This window comes from Podarcis cretensis (genome assembly GCF_951804945.1).
Source record: "Podarcis cretensis genome assembly, chromosome: 10".
NCBI classification, from domain to species: Eukaryota; Metazoa; Chordata; class Lepidosauria; order Squamata; family Lacertidae; genus Podarcis; species Podarcis cretensis.
The window spans coordinates 31,170,765-31,191,462 of record NC_137179.1 but is presented as its reverse complement, the minus strand read 5'-3'; the positions used below and the strand labels follow the sequence as shown (position 1 = coordinate 31,191,462).

Genomic DNA, 20,698 nt, shown 5'->3' with positions numbered 1-20,698 from the left:
CACTGTAGATGGAGTTGCTCTGCAGTGTTTCTGTAGGTTTCAGAAGAACATAGGATGCTGCTTTATATTTGGTCAGAGTGTTGGTCATCTAGTCCACTGCTGCCCATTCAAGCTGGCAGCATCTTCTCCAGGGTCTCAGGCATTGGTCTTTCATGCCACCTGCTACCTGATTCCTTTAACTGTAAATGCCAGCAGGAACTGAATGTGGGGTTTTCTGCATGCAAAACCTGTGCTCTGAAAATGAGAAATGCCCTTTTCCTACTGCCAAATGGCCCTAAAGTATTGTTGGGGGAACTCCTGTTCTACGCTTTGGGAATTGCCCTGTGGTTCTGTCTTCTTCCATATGCTTTTAAAACATTTACATTAAACCACTGTTGGAGGTTATTAGGGAATTTGGAGCTTAGTGTCATCAGTATGCTGATGACTCCTCGTAATAGTTCTCATTTTTCTCAAATACCAATGAGGCAGTGGAATCCCTAAGCTGTTGTCCAGAATTAGTAATGTGCTGGATGAGGGCCAATAAAAGAAAACTTGGCACAGATCAGGCTGAGGTGATGACAGTTAGTGGGGCTTTAGATGATGGAACTGGTGAATGGTGTACTCCAGATGAGAGTTCCATACCTTCAGTCAGAGCACAGGAACTTAGGAAGCTGCCTCAATAGTCAAACTAGCTCAGCATTACCCATGCCCACCACACCCTCTCAAGATCTCTCTTGGATTGCATTATAAGCAACATCTCCATCTTGTACACAAAGTGTTTCCTTTTCATACAGCACTCTCATAAGATGTAATTATGGCCACCAACATGGATGGCTTTAAAACAGAATTAGACAAAGTTATTGGAGGAGGAGACTATCAATGGCTATCAATGCCACAATGGCTACATTTTCCCTCCACTGTTGAGGGCAGCATGCCTCTGAAAAACAGTTGCTGGGGTATCACAAGTGGAGAGAGCAATAAGGCCCCACTTTTAGGCTTTCCATAGGCAACTGATTGGCTAGGATGAGAAATGGATGCTGGATTAGATAGGCCTTTGGACAGATCCAGCAAGGTTCTTCTTGTACAGGAAGTCCTGTTCCCTTTTGCATCTGGCCACCTTAGCTGGTGTCGGTCTTCAGGATTTACAATGCATGTTTACTTGGAAGTCAAGTCCCAGTATGTTCAATGGGGCAAGCATGAATAATGATCTGCTGATCTATCCTACGGAGCAAAATGTCTTGGCTGGCCATGAATTGGCCATTGTCTAGCCCTGGCCCAGTACCAAAGCAGGTTTTTTTGATAAAATTCCAAGCCGGGATTTATACAATAAGTCTGCTTTCTTTCTATCAACACCTGTGGCTGGAAAATAATCCAGTTGGCAGACCCAATTCAAATTCTGAACTTCGGTTGTTATGCATCCTTCCTTTTTGAGATCAGCACAGCAGCAAAAGCAACTTTACTTGAGGGAATCACCCAGAGAAGAATAACCACTGAAATAGGTATTTCTGTACTCATTCTGTTTGGTGAGGAAAAGAACCAAGAGCTAAGGAGTGTCTTAGCTTTGCTGATATATCATTATCATCTTTGACTGCCGGCCTGCTTTACAGCCTAACAGGTAACTTCATTTTCTATTAAAAGATTACTATTTGTCCTAATATCTTTAGCTATTTGTTCAGCAGATGCCTTTTTGAGCATCCTAAAATCCCTCAGACTATTCAGCTGGCAAAGTTAGTGTCTTCCATTAGCCACACTTCTTGAATTTTTCATGTGTAAAGGATATTTCTTTTGGCCTGGATAAATTCATGTGCATGCTCACATAATCGCTGAAGGGGATTCCCCATGCTTTGCTAGTTTTGTTCTGACAGCCTCCTTTAACAGTGATGCAACTCTGTGTTGACTCCAGCAAAGTTTGACGGAAATGGGCCTCTAATTAGATCTTCAGCTGCCTCCTTGCTGACTGTGTATTTTAAAGTTCCCAGTTTTCCTCCTCCAGGCCATTCCCTGCCTCCTCATCCCTCCAAAGTTTAGCACTGGTATGAAGAGTGATCTTTCTCTTCCCATTTTTCTGGGCTTCTTCCAGAGTTTGCTCTTTTCTCTCCCTAGCCACCCTTTCTAAAGTTGCAGGTGTGGGACTCCCAATCCATTTTATCCCTTCACTTTATTTTTAGTGCTCTTTCTTCCTCCCTCTTCAATTCATTCACATCCACAGCCAAGTTGCTTAGGAACAGATGAAGTTGCCTTATGCAGGAGGGTTACCAACTTTTGTTTTTGCTGGCATTTATTTATTGCATAAGGTTCATGGGTGGCGCTGTGGGTTAAACCACAGAGCCTAGGACTTGCCGATCGGAAGGTTGGTTGTTCGAATCCCCGCAACAGGGTGAGCTCCTGCTCCTGCTCACCTAGCAGTTCGAAAGCACGTCAAAGTGCAAGTAGATAAATAGGTACCGCTCCAGCGGGAAGGTAAACGGCGTTTCTGTGCGCTGCTCTGGTTCGCCAGAAGCGGCTTAGTCATGCTGGCCACATGACCTGGAAGCTGTACGCCGGCTCCCTTGGCCAATAAAGCGAGATGAGCGCCACAACCCCTGATGGCTTGGTCTGTCTATGCTGCATCCTCTTCATACCCCTACGGGTTCTGGGAGACCAGAGGAGAGGGGAGCTGGTTGCAACAGGAGAGGGAGACCCCCCCCCTGGCTTCTTCAGCAACCTGCCTCATCTTTGCCTTTTAGCCCTCCTCCTTTCCAGCCTTTGCTTCTTCCTCTGATTCTGGCTGCTCTATGCCACAGACTCGTTCTGTTCACTAAACCCTATTACCTCTTCAGCTTCCAACACCTCCTCCTCCCAGTCCAACTCCTCTTCCTCCCTCTGACCACTCATCACCGTCCCACCACCAATCCACTGACACTGAGCCTTCTTCCCTTGGGGTTTCCATGGAGGTTTCCCAGATGGTGCCTCCCACCACTTCTCTGCATCCAGCCTATCTATTACAGTCACACAGTGAACTTCATGGCTGAGTGGGGATCTGAAGCTGGGTACTCCTGATCCTAGTCTAGCACTCTTAAGCAATGCACTGCAGTGGGCCACTCCACTGTTTTTACCACTGCATAACCACCAGACACCAACAGGTAATAACACTCAACTCCAGAGGCAGTAGAACAAGCTAGACCATTTTTTAATAGTAGTCTGGCAACTTCAGCCTTGTATTGTTGAAAAGCATGTAAAAAAATTTTGTGCTGCTGGTTTTAGCTTGGGAACTGTTATAAACAAATGAATGGGAAAAGCATACTGGAGGAGAAGGAAAGCTTTCACACACTGAAAACTTGGAGGATTCCAAGGGCCAAGTTACACAGTTTACAGTTTGTAAATTCAAATGCTTGTTTTCCCTGTATACTACACAGGTTGCATTTCTGCTATTTCTTATTATGCTGGTTCAGAAACATTTCCTCCCTGAGAATGCACTTGGGCAAACTTGTTCTTGCGGTGCAGTGGAAATTCACACCCACATCTGCAGACTTCACCTTGATGTTGCTGCTACAAAAGGAAATAACCCAGCTTCTTGAATCAGATGGCAAGGAATTCTATTCGCAGGATTAGTTACCAGCTTAATGTGATTATAGCTTTACTGTATGCAGATTTTCAGCCTGTTGACTGTTGTTAGCCATCAGCCAGCACTCCATGCATCAGCATTGGTGACCACATGCTTGAGGCGGCAGATAATTTTGTCTTCCTGGGTTCTAGCATAACTAGCAACCTCCTCATTAATGCTGAGCTGGACAACTATGGTAATGGCTCATCTCTCCAAGAGGGTATGGGAGAATGCAGTGCTAACATCCAATACCAAGGTGAAGGTCTACCAGGTTTACATGTTGAGCACGCTGCTTTGTGGAACTGTATTGCGGGCAACTTACAACCGTCAGGTGCAAAGCCTCGACACCTTCTACAAGGGTACCACATGGCAGGACAAAGTTTCAAACAAATGTGCTTCCCCAAGCCCACATTCCCAATGTTTGAACTCCTACCTCAGTGACATCTATGCTGGCTTGGTCATGTCCACAGAAGGAAAGAGGGCAGGATTTCCAAGGATGTGCTCTATGGGGAGATGGCTTCAGGTACTAAGCCCATTGGCAGACCAACTCCATGCTACAAAGATGCCTGCAAATGTGACATGAAGGCTGGCAACATCAACTCTGCCATGTGGGAATTCCTTGCAGACAATCACAGTGTCTGGAGACAGGCAGTCAGGGCATGTTTCCATAGCAGTGAGCAGGAGCTACAACCTCCAATACTTTGACTTCACCCCTCAAAGTGCACTCCTCTATTTTCTCCCAAGACAGATGGATGTCAGCAACAACTATTGCTATATCTGTGCATCATCAAAAGATAATCATGAATTTTATTTAAAATACTTACATCCTGTAATATCTTTATAGGATATTTTAGGTGATGATAAAAGCAATTAAAAGTAGACATTAAAGTTGGAAGCTTAAATTCTACACAGGATTTAATATATCTTATATTCCCCATAATAATCCCGCAATGCCCATCTCCACAGGCAAGAACATAACTACTTTTACTTAAAAGTAAGTTCCATTGTGCTCCAGAACACTTGCTTAGATTGCAGCCTTCAATCAATAAAGGTTCTCCTAATTTGTGGTGTGTGAAGCGGCTCCTATTTTTTCCTGGCATTATTAAAATGGCTCTTTAATAAGTCATTTCCTGTTCCCTCCTGGGCCACAGCCATTACTGAAATTGGCCCATTAATCAATCATTTCCTGATCTCTCCTGGCAAACCAGCCCTGTAATTAATTGTTTTCTCTTTGCAGCCAAAGCGATCACACCAGTTGCTTTTTATTTTATTTTTTATTAGTGCAATTGCAATGTAGCAGAAAAAAATGAAATAAAAATGTGATTTTTAAAAGAGTCATAATTCCAGCTTTTGGAGAAGAGACTACACAGCAGGATATATAATGCAGTGTAATCAGGAAATGGAAGGCAAGAGATGTAGAAAGGTAGGTTTTCACCAGTCATGTCATCAACTGCCTCATAAACCAATCTTCCCACCAGACAAGGTGGCACTGCAACAAGTTAGAAAGGCTTCCAGAAACAAAGCCCTTAATGAGAGATGAAAACACAGAAACACTGAAATAGAGCTGTTCAGCAGTGACATAATTTGCCTTTGCTATGACAGCCTTCCCCAATTAGGTGTCCTCTAGAGCAGGCATCCCCAACCTGCAGCCCTCCAGATGTTTTAGCCTACAACTCCCATGATCCCTAGCTAACAGGACCAGTGGTCAAGGATGATGGGAACTGTAAACCAAAACATCTGGAGGGCTGAAGGTTGGGGATGCCTGCTCTAGATGTTTAGAACTCCAATTCCCATCAGCAACAGCCAGCAGGTTTAGTTGTCAAGGAAGTTGGGAATTGTAGGCCGAAACATGTAGGAGGCACCAGGTTGGAGAAGGTAACAGGGTGAGCCCATGCTGTAAGTTCTACAAAAAGGTTGTGAGCTATGAAATGCATTTGAGGCCTAAACTGTTGACTGTCTTCCTATTTACAAAAGCTTCCCTTCTTAGTTGTCTCTAGGCAATTCTCGCTTACCACAACTGACCAGGCAAGTGGTTGTTGCAAGCCTGCACTAATATTAGGTATCCTGAAACTACAGCCTGATTAGAAGTTTCTAGGATCTCCTAAAGGCAGGCAAAGATGGGCCAAAGTTATATCTCAGCAGGCAGAATATATTAAAGGCATGAGACAATGACTATGAAATTATAATTGAAAATTGTCAAATGAGTTTAGCTAGATAAGTGGAGGACCTTATTTTCTTCACTGCTACTGAGAATCTCCCAATTTCTCTGAAAACTCTCTTTTGATTATTAGCAAGTTAGGAAAAGAACAATCCAAAATTCCTGAAGCACACCTGCTTGTAGTGGTTTAGAAAAAGGATTTCTACTGACAATGGTTTAGTGAAGAGAATAGTTGAAAATTGGAAACAGTTATTTTGGACTGAGGAAACCAAGGCTTCCCACTATTCTGATGTGTTTGTTGGCCATTGTTTGTTTATGCCATTACTTAACAAGCCACAAGTTAATGACAACCTGTCCCAAAGATGATCACTTAAATCATAGCTAGTTTCTCCAAAGCTTGGTTTATTTCCCAGCTACTCTCGCCTCAGGCCTTTGTAGTCAGATGAGTGTCTGGGGTGCATGGTCAAACACAGTACAGTTAGAAAAGGGTGTTGGGTTAAAGCAAACCAAAGTTTCTCAGCCAACAAGAAACCCTTGCTTCATATTGTGGTTTGCTGGTAAACAAACTATAGTTAACCTGATAAACAGGCTTCACATACAACACTATTGGTTGTAGCCAATCCTAATCATACTCAAAGTAGTCCCACTGACATTAAAGGCCATCAGTAATGTTGGTCCATTAATTTTAATGAGTCTGCTCTGAGTAATACTTAGCTGAATACAACCACATGCTACGATTTAAATAAAACATAGTTTAATAAACCATGGTTTAGCATTATGTGCAAACCAAGTCAGAATAAGCAACTGCCACTGGACTGACACTCAGGCAAAGGCACTGCTTGTGAGAACTAGCTCTTCCATGTGGGGGCCATTCATGTGACTGAGGCAATTTGTGTATTCATAGTAGCTCAGAACAAAGGCCACCACAACTGCACAAAACATTGTGGCTAAGCAGACAGCCATAGTGCAGAGGAGCCAATTCTCACAATTAGTGCATCTTCTGCAACAGTTCTGCAAGGGCAGCACCACATGTTATCATGGTCTCTCTATGTAGGGGACACCTTCAGATTGAACTGGGGCTATGGATTCAACTTGCCTGTATAACAGGAACAACAAGAAGACATAATCATGTATAGTTAATGGAGCTGTCAAATATCTTGGCAGCAGTCGGGGTCCAGCTGACCCAGATAAAAGCTTGACCTAGTGACCATAAGAAGAGGAATCAAGATGCTGCTCAGAATTGTTTGGCTTGCTGCAGATTTGAAAACAATCTAGCTCAGCCAGGGCCAAGGAGACAAACAGACTGACAACTAAAAAACTACAAACCCCATTCTCCCCCCACAATCAGGCTACGACTCAGATCAGCTGGACATGTGAAAACATTACATCTTGTTCACCTGTAACACATTTATGAAAATCGTAATTCATCTTGGGAATGTGCTACTGTTGCTCTTACTTTCAAGAAAAGGAACTGTTACATAAGGAGATTTACAGCATATAATGGGCACTCAAGCAACTCATTTGGGTAACTGAAGTCTCCTATTATTCATACGAGCAAGTACTTTAGGCTTGCTTATTCATTTCATTTTTATTTATTTATTTTCACATTCTGCACTCACCATCCTGGTCCTGATTTCAGAGTCTGTGTAATTTGCCAACTTGATTTATAAGCTTCTTATCTGAAATTTGCATTCATAGTGCACATTTTTTCTTCATAGTCATTTGCAGAGAAAGGGGGCCTCGAAACTACCACCCAAATCATGTCCCTCTTTCCTTATTCTGCTTCTCCTCCTCACAACCCCCCTCTAGCCCCTGTTGCCTCCTCAGCCTTTGCCCCATTTCAAATGACCAACTAGAGATTACCATGTCTACGGGGCATGTGAAAAGTCTGATTAATGATGCAGGTCTATGTAAGTCCTCTTTAATTGTATATAAAATATTTATAGACAGCTTTGAAGTCTAAAGCCCTCTCAAACGTGGCACACAGAAGAAAAGCCATAGAAAATAACTACAATTAATTAATAAAAGCCAGGAACAATTTAAAAGCCACAAATATTAAAAGCCAAAATACAGCTAAATCCATCAGCCACAAAATGAAAGAAGTCATCAAGAGAAAGCCAAGGAAATAAAATGGTTATTTAGGGTTCTCCAATGGATCTCAGATGGAAGCACATTCAAAATTTGTGGGGTTACTAAGTTCAATGGGTCTTCCTCCCAGGTAAGCACAATAGGGTTGCAGGCTACGGAGAGTTCCCTAGGATATGAAATCGTATTCTATCTCCGTGAGCAGATAATGCTTTGAGATGCTCTATTCAGATTTCAACCAAGAAGGTGGGCAAAGAAAAGGTATATGGGAAGAGAGAGACTGTCATGCATTAGACAGGCACACTCATGAGATGTCCAGTATGTTGTGTGACTGCAGGCCACTGACCAGTTAAAAATTGGCAACATGGTCCAAAGGCCAGCAAAGAATTTTGGTTCCAGTTTAAGTGTAATCCCAATTCCCCTTATTCCCCAATTCTGTCAGCAATGCATACACGTTAGCCTTTATAATTTACCATCATTAATTAGGGCTACAATTCAATAATACCTCTCTACTAAGTTTCTAAAAGCATATATTTCATCTCACTGCTATGCATTTTAACCCACATCTACCACTTATTGATCTACAACATTTTCCCAGGAAACTAGCAATCCTGGGTGTTGGGTGGGGAGAGCGGGAAGGAAAGACCCTGAACATGTAGGTAGAAAAGCCCTAATAATAATGCTAAGCAGAAATGCTTCCAGAATAATTCAGTACAGTTGTCAACTTTCTTTTAATACAAAGTAGAATGAAGGTGTTGGGTGAAACTTTAATGTAAGGATCAATTGAAGTTTGCATTTCCTGGATTTGGTGGCATTTAAATTGCAAATTCCTTCACCTCAACTCTGAGCTGGATCTAGGCAGTGGGCATAAGAATTACTTACCTGTACTGGATTTCAACTTATTTTTTGTATGTGCTATTGTTGTTTTACACTGTTTTAAGATATGTAACTGTTGTTTAATTTTTTAAAGCTTTTTTTATATGTGGGGTGTATTTATGTGTTTTATAGTGTAAATCACTATAATTCAAATCAGTTCACCTCACTTGGTATGTTATTCCTCTTCTGATTGCTTTTCCCAACTTTGATTGGCTTGCCAAACTGCAAAGAAATGACCTTCCCATCAACATCCTAGTATAACTGTGCCAATGTATTATGCACATGTAGGACTGACTTTGAAAAATTATCAGAAACTTCAGCTGGATCAAAATATGAACTAATGGGAGTTATTATTGTTATGCAATAAGATATAATAACTCCCATTAGTAACCAGACTAATTAGTAACACTGGTAATTTGACTAATTGCCTTGACTATGAAACGTTTTCTCAAGGAAGATCCACTAGGTGTCTGCTTTGCTACCTTTCAGAAACCAGGTGAAGATTGTTCTGTTTATTCCAGCTGTTTCTTAATAGGTTGTGATTCAGGAATATTTTTAATGGAGATTGTTTGTGCTTAAGGTCACTGCTGTTTCTACTTTGCTTTGCTTTTACTGTTGGTTAGGGATGTGGTTTAATTTTATTCACTTCTGTAACGTTTTTTTTACTGCTGTGATATATATTTATTTTCTTGAGAGCCACTTCAAAAGCCGCTTGTGGCAGAAAGGTGGCATAAAAATATTTAATGTAAATAAACAGTATGGGAAGGAGAGTAATTTTATGCTTGTTAGTCACAATGAATAGTATGATGAATTAGTATGATTAAGAGGAAGGATATAAATATTTTAAATGGTTCAAATGTTAGAATGTTCCTTATGAATAGGAACTCATCTTTCAGGAATTCCTGAGGTTCCCATTTTAGAAGGTGAATATGCTTTGTGAATAGGGAGTCCCTTTTCTAGAAGCCCAACAGATCCTTTTTAAATCCCTACTTCTCTTCAGCATCTTTCAGTGCATTCACTCAGTCTCTAATTCATTTTATCCAGATGGTTCAATATATAGAACTGGCAATATTTCAAAACAAAATGCTATTTTTGTTTTTAGAGGATATATCTGTAAGGCTGGCCCCAGAATAATTTAACTAGAACAGTTGCTAGTAAGTAGTAGCCACTTTCCTTAACAACAACAACAATTACCGGTACCAAAGACAATTTGGCAATTTGGAAAACAGCCTGCCTTCACTTGAGGCACTTCATGAACTTGGGGCCCATTCAAGGCTCCTTTTTCACTCCCCCAAATCACTGTTGGGCTTTTTAAAAAATGGCTGTAACTTTTTTCTTTTGACAGAAGAGCATGAAATTTGCAGGCATGCTACCCCCCTACAGAGTATATAAATCCTGTCAAATTACAGACAAATAAGTCCAGGGGGGAGGGTTGTGCTGAGCACCTGTAAAGGTTGATTTTATTTTTTAAAACTTTTAAAGATTGGGGCAAAATTGAATGAAATTTGCAGTTAAGTTTACTCCTTCCGAGGACATGAATTCTGCTAAATTTCAGAAGGATAACTGCAGGTGTTTTCCCCAAAGTCAGGCTGGTGCAACTGTAGAGATGGTAAATAAGGAATCACTGAGACTATCCTTGTGTTCTGTGGGCAATTGGTCTGAAAACTACAGAATGAGAGAGGTGCAAGACAGCTGCCAAATTGCAAACTGTAGATTCAGGAGATTTTGTGTTATGTGCCTTTAAAGTTGGTTTTCCCTCTGACATTTCTCTGCTTAATGTTAACCCTCCCCTCCCCATGCCCTGACATTATGGTGTTGTTGTAAGTTAGAAGGCATAACTTTCACTTTCAGTAGGTAAGTATCTGCAGCATTTCCTCCTTGCCCCCTATGTCTGGATCACTGAGATATTACAAAATGCTTCAAAAGCAAAAAAAAATAAATAAAAAATAAAAAATATTCTGAGGCACCACAGTTCACCTCAAAATCCATCCAAACCCAATACTACTAAAAAAATAGCCTCATTACTAGAGAACCAGATCACTGTTTTTTAAAAGGAGTTGTTGGAGGGAATCAAGGAAACTATAGACACTACAGCCCAACCACTGTCCAAGATAAATAACTGAGAGACCTAAAGTACTATTTATATGTATTGTGATGTGTCAGGCTTTGTTGGTTCAAGAAAGCCTTCCTCGGGTTTATTAATTTCAATGGGCCTACTCCAGGCAGGACTTAGTTGAATGAAACCTATAATTATATAATAATAATTACATTTTTCAGTCACTTTATGCAATAAAAAGTCTCAAAGCAACTTGACAAGGTAAAAAGCAACACATAATAGCAATTTAAGACCCAATAAAATGTAAAACCATGAATACTACAAAAGAGATAAAATACTTGCACTGCAATGTATTAATAAGGACAAATCCTACCTATAGAATGTTTTGCCTTTAAAAAAATCGTGATCCTTAGGAGTTCTGAATTATGACATTCTTTTGGATCAGGCATCTCAAAATGGAGACTGGTGTTGACAAGAAAGGGTGAAGCAAAACCAGGTTATGTGCCTTGCAGAATGCTTTCCCACAAAGTGGCTAAGGGTGGCCAGCTAATATATCTATATAATCATGGTGCAGGCAAAGATGCAGCTAATAAAACCACATCCCATAAATTGTTAGACAGAAAGTACACGGACACACAAAAAACCCCTGTTGCCAAGTCTTTTCTGGAAAGAGCAGCCCATCCTCTGAGCCACCTCAGAGTCTGAACACTGTAGGCCATCATGGAATGTAACAAATCACCATTCAGAGGCCCAAAGTTCCTTCTACCTCAGGAACTGATAAAAGTGTTGCCAAGGCGACCGCTGCCGGCTTGGCTGACAGCTGCAAGTCAGGCCAGTTTGCTGGGCGGCCGGTGCCAGGGGTACATTCAAAACCCAACACTGTGCAAGGCTGATAAGCCATTTCTCCTCCTCTTCTCCCTCCCTTTCCCACCTGTGTGACATCAGGTATTTCAAAATAGGTAACCAGGGAGGGGGGTCGAAAATGTTTGCTAATTTGCATGTGGGATTATGATGCCTTTTCGTTTTGTTTTTTAAATGATCAAAACCAAGTTCTGTTTCCTTTGTCCGATTGGTCCTGTTGACCTTTCAGACATACTTCCCAGCTTCAATTGCTGTGCAGTAATTATCACGTGGGCTGTGCTGTCATTTACAAAGCTCCCGTCTTCATAGGATTTAAGACCATTTTCAGTGAGGTCCCCTCTTTGCCAAGGTACTTCCTCCACTGGCAGTCACACGTATCTTGAATATGTCTTTTTTTTTGTTTTTTGTTACTTCCTGACTGCTGCCTTTCAGAGGTTTCTTTGAATGTGCGTAAAAAGAAATGATGCACTGTGTATCTATCAGAATAGACCGAAATTTGCTGCATACGCACTTGGCTTTCAAAGAAAGAGACACATGTACCCCACCACACAGCATCAGCAATTATGTGATATATTGTACAACCAGATGGGATTAGTGACAAATGTGACTTTGCATATATTCAGGAATGTTAGTTTCTTTTAGAAGAGCGTAAGAATTGTGATTTGGGGTCAAGAGTAACAAATGACTAAGTGAATGTTTTCTTAGCGCACATTATTTATGTGGTAAGAAGTCTCTTCTGAGTACTGAGCCTGTCTTCAAGACACGAAAGCTATACTGTATGGCTTAAGATTCAATTCTCACAAATTAATATTCAAGGTGGAAGAAAAAATCCACAGGTCACAGAAGTTCCAATAATCATGAGTTGCATCCCTACAAGGGTTTGTTTGTTTGTTTTTTAAAAAGTTATAGCATGCCAATGAAACAAACTTATTGTAACATAAAGTGCTTTAAAAGAGTGCTGTCGTGCCATGGTAGTGGCAAATGCTTTTGATATCAAGGGACCACAGAAGGCAGAAAACTTTGACATCCAAATTACCATTGCCCTAGAGAATGTGTGTTACTCTCATAGCACTCTGAGGCAGCTGGTTTCCCAAAGGTGATTTAATTTAAAATGCACCAAGATGGGAGTAAAAAACCTTTGCCTGTGCAGATGTTGTTGGACTACCACTCTCATCATTCTTGATCATTGGCTATGCTGGCTGGACCTGATGGTGGAGTTTAACAAAAACTGGAGGGCCACAGGTTAGCCACCCCAGCTTTAAGGATTCACTGGTTACACTGCCTAAATTAATTTCTGTGAACACAGGAGCTATACCTATCAAACTTTGCTCTATTTGTAGCACCTCAGCTGATTTGCGTATCCACTCTTCCACCAAACTCTTCACAGTAGCTGGTCAGAGTCAGATCCATAACGTTTTGGTGTAGCTTAGGTTGAAAGGCTTGTTTCAGATGTCATGGTCAAATACTGAGCTGTTCATGCACTTCAATTCCCTCTTTTATTTTCTTGAACATTATAACTGTAGCTCACTGTGACATCCCAGCTGACCAAACTTTGGTCACATAAGCTATACTTTCCCTCCAAATCAAAACTTTAGGACACATGTAAACTACCTCAGTTTCTATTTCTGGTTTGGAGGCAAACTATGGTTTGCAGTAACCATAGTTTGCCTGATTTGGTCATCACAGCAAACAACTGTTACTGCAAACAAGGAAGTTAGGGAGGAAGTGCATGAAGGGAGGACGAGGAAGCGTGTAAGTCCAATACAGTCATACCTTGGGTTGAAGTCGCTTCAGGTTGAGTGTTTTCAGGTTATGCTCCGCAGTGACCCGGAAGTAACGGAACGCATTACTTCCGGGTTTCGCTGCTCATGCATGTGCAGACGCTCAAAATGACGTCATGCGCATGCGCAGAAGCGGCGAATCGCGACCCGCGCAGGTGCAGATGCGCAGGCGCGGGGTGCGTTCGCTTCAGGATGCGAATGGGGCTCCAGAACGGATCCCGTTCACATCCAGAGGTACCACTGTACATGATTATCTGATGACTGATCTGGGCTGCCATGTCATGTCCAAGGCAACCCAGGAAATGCCACTCTTGATTGCAGATATGAATTTAGCTTTCACATATCTAACTCAATGCTGCAACTAAGCACTACACCACACTGGTTCTCTTTAGCTGAATGCGTTGTAGATATCTAATTGCCAAATCTCTGCTCCATGAATAGACCACACATACGAAAACATGCATACCTTTGCAAATCCATCTTCCAAACATCTGTGGTAGCATACCTTTTTGACTTCATTCTGTTTTCAAAATACTCTGGAGAATGTACTCCTGAAGGAAGTGATGGAATTCCCATTATATAAACCTGAGTCCCTCACAGCTGAAGTTGGCCTGCTGTTACTTTGCCTGCCTCATAATAGCAGCAATGCCTACCAATAGTTACAGAATTTACACGACTGTATCATTCTTTCTTTCTTTTTCTCTTTAAAGGCCTGGCAATTGTTAGTGCTAATGCTGGATAACCCTCTCCCTGCAAGTGCTTCTTTATTAACTGGCAGAGATTGCAAAAGGATCTATGAGCAGCAAGCAAGTCAGGATAATTCCTTAGTCACCTCCAGCGCTGGCCAGCCATAAAAGTGAAGTGTAAGTACCCAGAAAAAGGTAATTATCATCAGCCTTTTCAGCAGTGGCCAAAGGACAAATTGCTCTCCAAATCCATCCTTTCCCGCACTTTGCCCCAGCTTCCCATAACAGGCAGGGTTTCTTGCCTGAGCATAAAAAGCATTGGATTAAATATCAGGGGACAGCAATGGAGACAGATACACCGTCTAGAGAGCTGTCAGCTAGCACTGCCACAATACATTTCTAATCCTTGGCTCCCACACACCCCTGCCCCCTAAGGACTCACTGCCTCAGCTGGGCCCTTCTTCAGAAGCCCTGCATTTCCATTTTATATGGGAGCCTCGCAAGAGCAGCTTCTATTCCTAGAACTCCTCTTTCACCATAAAGGAGTTCCAGGAGTCAGACTGACTTGTTTTCTTTCAAATTGGCCCTTTAAATACGATCCTGTTTATGTTAGAAAACATGCTAAGTTTGACTGAAATGGAACACAATATGTTTTCTTTTGCTCTTCAGACAGGGAGAATTCAGAGGCTGCTCCTTCTGCAATGAATCTGGTTTATTTGCAGCATGGAGGCACAGCCTGAGTACTCTCTGATATATGAAGCATCCCTTGATTGTGCAAATGCTTCCTGATGGTGTCTTTTGTGTTCCTGTCACTCCTGATTTATTGGGCCTTTTCCACACAGAAAAAGAATTTGCATTTCAATTTCCATTACTAGTCTCCCTCTCCCCTGCTGTGTTCCACATCTGGAAAATATGCATGCTTTGCTTTCTCCCACAGACATTTCTCCAGTCTCTGGAGAATTCTTTAGCAGCTGGCAGGGAATGGGTTTATGGGGTTTATGCCTACTACCCATAGCTGCCTCTGCCCTGGTTTCTCCTTTGCCCCTCCCGGATTCTCTTTTCCTTGGCTTCCAGAATGGAGGGGAAGGGTCAAAGAGGCTCCTCTTCCTGCTCATCTTTGTCTCCCAGCAGCAGAGCTAAAGGCCTGAGCTCTCTTCTCCTCAACCATCCTACCACATCTGTTGTCTGAGGGGCATGAGAGGGCCTTCTCTGAGATAGCCCCCAGCTTGTGGAATAAATTCCCCTCCAAGGTGCTGTCTTGTGCCATCTCTGTATGCCTTTGGCTGAGGGTGTTTTCTCTCCTGCACTGTTGTTCAGTGCGGCAGTTTTGCTACCTGGCTCATTTTGTGGCTTTGTTCTACGATTTTAATGAAAATTGTACCTGTTTTAATATTGTTTTGTTCTTGTAGCCTACCTTGGGACCATTTGGTAAAGAGTGGACTATAAGATCAGTCAGTCCCTGGCAATTTGGAGTTCCCTGGCAATTTGGAGTTTGAATCTCCACCACCATGGCCACATAACTACAAGGCCACCCTCTCTCACATCTGGAACTCCAGAGCACTGTGCCGCTTCTGTGCCCATACACCTTCCCCACCACAGACATTTTCTTTCTCCCCCTGTCCAAACCTGAGGGAGGATGGGGTGGGGGAGTGGCCCTCAGATTGGCAGCACATGGGAAGAAGTAGAGGCACAATCCTGAACAAGTGGTGCCAGGATACTATAAGAAGTTCATTATATCGGCATGCCAGGTGGCCTGTCATCCTTCTTACACCAACTTACATGGATGATGCATTTTGACCAGCTTTTTGCATGGGTACACATCCCTACTAATCACCCTGTGCAGGCAAAACATTGTGTTAGAACTGGCCTATTACTGATGAAACTCTGTGCTTGGAGCCTGAAATGCCTTGAGAGCAAGCACATTTTATTATAAGGTTTGGGATAGACAAAAGAAACTATGAAATTCACTCCCAAAAGAGGCAGTGATGGCCTCCAACTGGGATGGCTTTAAAATAGAATTCGACAAATTCACGGAAGATATGGCTGCCCAGTGGCTACTAGCTATGATGGCTCTGCTCTGCCTCCATTATCAGAGGCAAGAAGCTTCTTTCTGAATACCACTTGCTAGAAATCGCAGGAGGAGGAGAGTACTGTTGCACTCAGGTCCTGCTTCCAGGCCTCCCATAGGCATCTGGCTGTCAACTGTGATTACAGGATGCTGGACTAGTTGGGCCAGTGGCCTGATCCAGCAGGCTTTTCTTATGTTCTCACATCACACTTGCCGAAGAATCCTGTTTCTCGGGTTCTAAAGAAATGACGCCATTGCTAGAAACCTGCACTGGATGTACTGTGATATTCATTATCATTGTACCCTTCCCCCTTTTGGAGAGGAGGAATATTAATAATATTACAGTGCGTGCAAAATGTAGTAAGCCATGTTGTCTTCAAATGAGAGCTCCTTGGAGGCCTCACACCTGGAAAGCAGCAAGTATTTCTGAGACCACGTTTCAGCCGTGCAGGGAGAACAGCGTGAGCAGTTGGGTCGGGTGGAATTGGCACTGGCTCTTACCTCACTCTGTTTTTGGCTGCATGTTTTGCTGCATGGGGTAACTGTGCCCCTGAAGGACCAGGTGCGCCGCCTGGGAGTCATTTTGGACTCACAGCTGTCCATGGAGGCGCAGGTTAACTCTGTGTCCAGGGCAGCTGTCTACCAGCTCCACCTGGTACGCAGGCTAAGACCCTACCTTCCCGCGGACTGTCTCGCCAGAGTGGTGCATGCTCTGGTTATCTCACGCTTGGACTACTGCAACGCGCTCTACGTGGGGCTACCTTTGAAGGTGACCCGGAAACTGCAATTAATCCAGAATGCGGCAGCTAGACTGGTGACTGGGAGTGGCCGCCGGGACCACATAACACCGGTTCTGAGAGATCTGCACTGGCTCCCAGTATGTTTCCGAGCACGATTCAAAGTGTTGGTGCTGACCTTTAAAGCCCTAAACGGCCTCGGTCCTGTATACCTGAAGGAGCATCTCCACCCCCATCGTTCAGCCCGGACACTGAGATCCAGCGCCGAGGGCCTTCTGGCGGTTCCCTCATTGCGAGAAGTGAGGCTACAGGGAACCAGGCAGAGGGCCTTCTCGGTAGTGGCGCCCGACCTGTGGAACGCCCTCCCATCAGATGTCAAAGAGATAAAGAATTACCTGACATTCAGAAGACATCTTAAGGCAGCCCTGTTCAGGGAAGTTTTTAATATGTAATGCTGTATTGTTTTTAACACTGATTGGGAGCCGCCCAGAGTGGCTGGGGAAACTCAGCCAGATGGGCGGGGTATAAATAATAAATTATTATTATTATTATTATTATCACAAGTGGTAAATTCCAATAGACGAGTTTACAATGCTGTGTAGATAAAACCCAGGAATACAAATCGTTTTCTCACAAGGCTACTTGAAAGTAGAGATCAGAAAGAATTTTTCAGATCCTAGACGGGTGGTTTTCAACCAGTGTGCCGTGGCACCCTGAGGTGCCTTGAATGATGGCCAGAGGTGCCACGGGCAACACTGGGCCTCTGTACCTCTTTCCTTCCCTCTCTCCTCTGACGCCCTCTCCTGTCTATGCATCCCAAAGGCTTGCACAGATGCGCTTATTGCAGCAGCCCTGGCGACAAGCTCCGCAGGTGAATGGTGCTTCTGGGAGGCACCTCTCTTTGGGGAATGGAGGGAGAGCAGCTCAGAGACCAGGAGTGGCGATCGCAGCTTCCCAGAGGACTCCCAAGGAGAGGGGAGAGGAGGCAGAGGGAACACTCTGCAAGGGAGATTTTTGAAAAAGGGTGAGAGGCTGCCAGCTCTGCAGGCAAGGTATGCTGCTATGCAAAGTGCCAGGACAACAGCAAGAGGCACAGACCACCCTCTTTCCTGTTTACCAAGCCTTAAATTAGTTAGAAAAACAAGCCATCATATCTGTAAACAACTTAGTTAATCTCTACATCAATCTCAGGCAAGGAACTCACCTAGCTCTAATCTTCTCCCTTATGCGCTGTTTGGCTCTTGACAATATCTAAGAGATCTAACTTTGGCTCTTGACAATATCTAAGAGATCTAACTTTCCCCCCTGTGCTGTTTGTCTTATCTAAATTACCCCCATGAAGTTATTTGCCCTGCGGGGAGACACATGCAGGAACTATTTTGGGGTACATGCATGTTTTAGGCGGTGTTAGTAACCACTTTAGGAAAATGAAAAGAAGGACAGACATAGTGGGGTAGCACAGTTTTGCCCCTCCACATAATGCCTCTGCAGGTACAAATTTCACCACTATGCGAAGCAAAGGAATTAAACGCATATTAAAATTTCAGATGGACAACCCTGTCAATGTTAGATTCTCTCGGTATCTCATTTTTCCAACCTTAAATTCAGTTCTCCGCATTTCTGCATCAGTTTGCCATTTTTTACAATAAAAAAGTCTTCTTGAAAATTTGTCAGGATTTAACTGTGAAATTCTCCTAGCACATGCCTTTCTTTATGCAATAATAATAATAATAATAATAATAATAATAATAATAATAATAAATTTATTTATTTATACCCCGCCCATCTGGCTGGGTTTCCCCAGCCACTCTGGGCGGCTTCCAACAAAATATTAAAATACAGTAGTCCCTCAAACATTAAAAGCTTCCCTAAACAGGGCTGCCTTCAGATGTCTTCTAAAAGTTTGGTAGTTGTTGTTCTCTTGTCTAACGCACACAGTTTTGCTGGCAATTTTGCTGAACAGAATGCATTTTTGCATGTTATTTTCATGAATATATGAATTTCATGCTTATTTTCCCTTAATGTACACATTTTTTGAGCAGTTCACAAAATCTGGACAATCATGAATTTTGAACGAAAGCTGTGTTTCAGTTTGCATATTGTTTCAGGAACTGTGAATTAGGCAGATGTGCATTAAAATGTGAAGCAAAGAGAATTTCTCCCCCATCTCTAGTTAAGATACAGCCTTTGTATGCACTTATATGCGCAAGGGTGTTAGATATGATCATATTGAAAGTGAGGAAAGTTTTCTCTTGTAAAGTTTATCGCTGTGTGCCTTTCTCTAACAGCTGCTTTCTTGCTTCACAGCACCCTCTTAGGTTGTTTTGGAGACAGTGGCACTGTGTTTGTGCCAAAGCAATCCAGCTCTCTAGGGCTGAAACAACATTTCTTCCAGCAGAATAGTGTATTGGCTCATCTAGTCTTGTTTAAATGTCACTAGCAAAGGGACATCCACAGAGGCACCGTTCCAATGGTGGGGGAAGAAGGCGGGTAAAGAAATCTCAGTAGAGGAAGGAAGATGCACAAAGCTACTTAGAGCTGCTGTTCTTTGCTGTGCCCAAGATTAAATTGCAAAAAGGCAGCATACATTCAGAACATTTTTACTATACAGTGGTACCTCGGGTTACGCTTCGGGTTACAAACTCCGCTAACCAGGAAGTGGTTGCTCCAGATTAAGAACTTTGGCCCAGGATAAGAACGGAAATTGTGCACCAGCGGCGTAGTGGCAGCGATAGGTCCCATTAGTGAAAGCACGCCTCAGGTTAAGAACCGTCTCAGGCTAAGAACGTACCTCTGGAACGAATTAAGTTCTTAACCCGAGGTACCACTGTATTTTAATGGATGATATCTAGCATTAGTTATACTCAAAGTACCGTAGACCCCTTGGAATCAGTGGACATTTTAATGGTCTCCTTTAGATATGGCTCATCATCCTATGATTATTATAATACTATCAGGTAAGGTAAAGGTAAAGGACCCCTGGACAGTTGAGTCCAGTCAAATGCAACTATAGGGTGCAGTGCTTATCTCGCTTCAGGCTGAGGGAACTTGCGTTTGTCCACAGACAGCTTTCCGGGTCATGTGGCCAGCATGTCTAAACCACTTCTGGCACAACGGAACACCGTGATGGAAGCCAGAGCACACAGAAACGCCGTTGACCTTCCCACTGCAGCAGTACCTATTTATCTACTTGCACTGGTGTGCTTTTGAACTGCTAGGTTGGCGGAAGCTGGGACAGAGCAATAGGAACCCACCCTGCCACACAGATTTGAACTGCTGACCTTCCGATCATCAACACATATTCAGACCAAGCTGTCATGCACACACACTATTTAACCGAAAGGAGTTAAATTTGCATATCTTTGCACACAACACTAAATCATATTTAGAAACAAACAATGGCTTACAGTGAATTAGCAGCGTCTGTTCTTGGTTTCTGCCTGTGGTTTCTTTGCACAGAAAAAAAACACAAGTGCTGGTCTGTACATAAGACTAAGTGAACACTGTAGTTTGTTTCCTCCTTACTCAGCAAAGCAAGGGACAGGGCGGACACAATCTGAACAGAGGGTAGAATCTGAGCAGCATGTACAAGCCCACCAGTCATTCATGTAAGCCATGATTTGTTTAGGGCCTTTCAACACTTACTATTTATAGCTAGGGATTAGGGATTTTTAGTATGCTGCCACACAACAACAACATCATCATCATTTAGCTAGTATTCAGGAATAATGTGCTAAAAAATCCCACTTTTTCTCCTACTGTTAAAAACAACAACATAAACCCTTATTTTAATATCCAAAATGGATCATCAACATTTTCATTTATGCA

The 20,698-nt window shown here is 42.8% G+C and overlaps 1 protein-coding gene and 1 long non-coding RNA gene across 8 annotated transcripts in view; one reads left to right on the top strand and one right to left on the bottom strand.

The window, feature by feature from the left end:
* The window catches only part of CACNA1I (calcium voltage-gated channel subunit alpha1 I), a 366,532-nt gene that overhangs the window by 161,410 nt on the left and 184,424 nt on the right, over positions 1-20,698 (bottom strand). The gene's annotated exons all lie outside the window — the stretch shown is intronic.
* Positions 11,525-15,319, top strand: LOC307226132. Of its 2 annotated transcripts, none has more exons than XR_013843331.1 (3): positions 11,525-11,682; positions 14,090-14,242; positions 15,140-15,319. It is a non-coding gene; the product is annotated as an uncharacterized lncRNA (long non-coding RNA). The 2 variants fall into 2 exon arrangements; XR_013843332.1 differs by having other exon boundaries at positions 11,525-11,696.